General features: G+C 45.2%; 2 non-coding genes across 2 annotated transcripts; one reads left to right on the top strand and one right to left on the bottom strand.

The window, feature by feature from the left end:
• Positions 1–542: 542 nt before the first annotated feature.
• Positions 543–617, bottom strand: Trnas-uga (transfer RNA serine (anticodon UGA)). Its single transcript has one exon. It is a non-coding gene; the product is annotated as a tRNA-Ser (tRNA).
• Positions 618–940: 323 nt separating this feature from the next.
• Trnas-uga (transfer RNA serine (anticodon UGA)) lies at positions 941–1015 on the top strand. The gene has a single exon. It is a non-coding gene; the product is annotated as a tRNA-Ser (tRNA).
• Positions 1016–3333: the final 2318 nt, after the last annotated feature.

Below are 3333 nucleotides of genomic sequence, written 5' to 3' on the forward strand. Positions count from 1 at the left end.
GTTCGTCGCTACCTAAAAGACGAACTTCCTCTTCGCTTGATTGGGCGAATTGGTGAAGATAATGTGGCTCTGTATGGAGTGTAGCCATGTTTGGAAGTGAAACATGGACGATAAATAGTTTGGACAAAAAGAGAATAGAAGCTTTCGAAATGTGGTGCTATAGAAGAATGCTGAAGATTATATGGGTAGATCACACAACTAACGAGGAGGTATTGAATAGGATTGGGGAGAAGAGGAGTTTGTGGCACAACTTGACTAGAAGAAGGGATCGGTTGGTAGGACATGTTCTGAGGCATCAAGGGATCACCAATTTAGTATTGGGGGGCAGCGTGGAGGGTAAAAATCGTAGAGGGAGACCAAGAGATGAATACACTAAGCAGATTCAGAAGGATGTTGGCTGCAGTAGGTACTGGGAGATGAAGAAGCTTGCACAGGATAGAGCAGCATGGAGAGCTGCATTAAACTAGTCTCAGAACTGAAGACCGCAACAACAACAACAACAACAACAACAACAATGAAACTTCCTGGCAGATTAAAACTGTGTGCCCGACCGAGACTCGAACTCGGGACCTTTGCCTTTCACGGGCAAGTGCTCTACCAACTGAGCTACCGAAGCACGACTCACGCCCGGTACTCACAGCTTCACTTCTGCCAGTACCTCGTCTCCTACCTTCCAAACTTTACAGAAGCTCTCCTGCGAACCTTGCAGAACTAGCACTCCTGAAAGAAAGGATATTGCGGAGACATGGCTTAGCCACAGCCTGGGGGATGTTTCCATTCTGGAAACATCCCCCAGGCTGTGGCTAAGCCATGTCTCCGCAATATCCTTTCTTTCAGGAGTGCTAGTTCTGCAAGGTTCGCAGGAGAGCTTCTGTAAAGTTTGGAAGGTAGGAGACGAGGTACTGGCAGAAGTGAAGCTGTGAGTACCGGGCGTGAGTCGTGCTTCGGTAGCTCAGTTGGTAGAGCACTTGCCCGTGAAAGGCAAAGGTCCCGAGTTCGAGTCTCGGTCGGGCACACAGTTTTAATCTGCCAGGAAGTTTCATATCAGCGCACACTCCGCTGCAGAGTGAAAATCTCATTCTGGAACAATAACAATGTGGCTCTGTTCCCTTGGTCGTCCAGGTCGCCTGACCTAACGCCTTGTGACTTTTTCCTTTAGCGATGCATTAAAGACCGTGCTTATGTCTTCCCATTCCCAAGAACACTGTAACAGCGCAGAAAACGCATCAATGCTGCTGTTAGGACCATTCACGAAATATTGCTACGTAACGAACGCGTGGACGTGTGTCTTGTGTCCAGAGATCACTGCAGAGTGAAGACGTCTTCGGCCTGGAATCTCATTGATTGGAGTAGAATTACCTTCAATGAAGAGTCCCACTTAGGAATAACCCCGATCACCAGCAAAGACGTATCTGGAACGCCCCTGACAGCAGCGCGGTACCAACCTGGCTGACGCTCGTTATATTACTGGGGATAGCCTAGTAGGAGGAGGAGGAAATTAGTTTAACGTCCCTTCACATCGAGGTCATTAGAGACGGAGTACAAGCTCGGATTAGGGAAGGATGGGGAAGGAAAGCGGCCGTGCTCCTTGGAAGAAAATATCCTGCAATTTGCCTTAAGTGATTTAGGGAAATCACGGAAAACCTAAATCTGGATGGCGGGACGCGGGTTTGAATCGTCGTCCTCTTGAATGCAACTTTATTGTGCTAACCACTGCACAACCTCTCTCGGTACAACGGCCGAAATAGAGATGATATAAAATGCAGACGCACAGTGCCAAGAAAAACGATTCGGACGAAGATAAATATTTTAACATCAACTATAAATCTGTTAGGTTAAGTCAAGAGAAGAACAGAAGCTTCTGAAAGTTGCTGCTACAGAAGGACGCCGAAGATTACGAAATGGGTTTATTGGATAATGAACGAGAAGTTAGTGAATCGAACTGAAAAGTTTTCAGACAATTTCGCTAAAAAGTGAATGGTTTATAGCGCACACGCTGAGAGATCAGGGAAGCGTCAATTTAGTAATAAAGGACAGTAGGCGGGGAAAATGTAAAAACTGTAGAATGAGACGAAGGCTTGATTACAGTAGCAGGTTCTGATTAATGTGGGTTGTAACAGTTATACAGAGATATAAAAGCTTGCAAGACTAGATTAGTGTGGAGAGCTGCATCAAACCTGTCTTCATGCAGCAAACTACAGCTGTCGTGTATGATTTTGTAGACAACGGTAAGGAGAGATGGGCTACAGAATTGTGTAACCCCTGTCGTCGTAGGAAATCTGGACAAGAGCAGAAGTGATCAGTGAACAATGTAACACAACAAATATAAGATTTACTTAACTTGTGTTTCTCCAAGTAAACGAAGACTCAATAGAAATAATGCAGCAGGAAACAGTCTAGCTATCTCAGTGTCATCAAGGATGATGCACGAAAGAAGATGTTGTAGCGTAGTGCCTCAAAATGCGAGAGAGCTGAGCGGCCACAGCCAACCGTCCTATATTACGGCAGCTGAGGGCGCTCATAACGCAGAGCTGTTGGAGGTATGGCTCAGTGGACGCACACGATTGGATCCATCAGATACCATGCGACACTCTCGACGTCAGACAGAAACTTGACGTTCTGTTACCAAACCGGATGTGTTGTGGGGTGGTATCAATACGTGATACCACAACAATATTTTACAACCTTCCAACGACTAGCCATTACTTCCTGTCTTAGCTCAACCACGATTTCTACCATTTCTGAAATAAACACACTTTCGTGACTGACTGTTGTGACACTAACAGAATCATCCTGCACTGTCTGTACACTGCCAACCTGCCCCTGATACAAGCATGTAAACAGACAATGACTCATCCAAGTTCGATAGACAGCAGATACTTGTATGCACTGTTTTTCTTTTGTTTTACGTCATGTATCCTAACGAGTTAATTTAACGCTTTCACTACCATCAGGGCATATGTGTCCCATTAGAGGTTATTAAAGAACTAGTGGTATTTTCCAGAAATTTAGAAGGTAGGAGACGAAGTACTGACGGAATTAAAATTGTGAGGACGGGAAGTGAGTCACGCTTGGGTAGCTCAGATGGTAGAGCACTTGCACGTGAAAAGCAATGATCCCGAGTTCGAGTCTCGATTCAGAACACAGTTTTAATCTGCCAGGAAGTGTCAGTGAGAATCTGCTACATGCTACTATATGTACAAAAGTCCCACTGGCAAGAGGAAGCCAGTTGATGGTTTGCAGAAGTCTTGTATTTACAGCTTTCAGCAATAGGTTGCGCTATCTTCGGATTTCATTTTTAACCATCCACTCTGCTCCTCATTGTCATATCAA

This window comes from Schistocerca cancellata, chromosome 2 (assembly GCF_023864275.1).
Source record: "Schistocerca cancellata isolate TAMUIC-IGC-003103 chromosome 2, iqSchCanc2.1, whole genome shotgun sequence".
In the NCBI taxonomy this organism is placed as follows: Eukaryota; Metazoa; Arthropoda; class Insecta; order Orthoptera; family Acrididae; genus Schistocerca; species Schistocerca cancellata.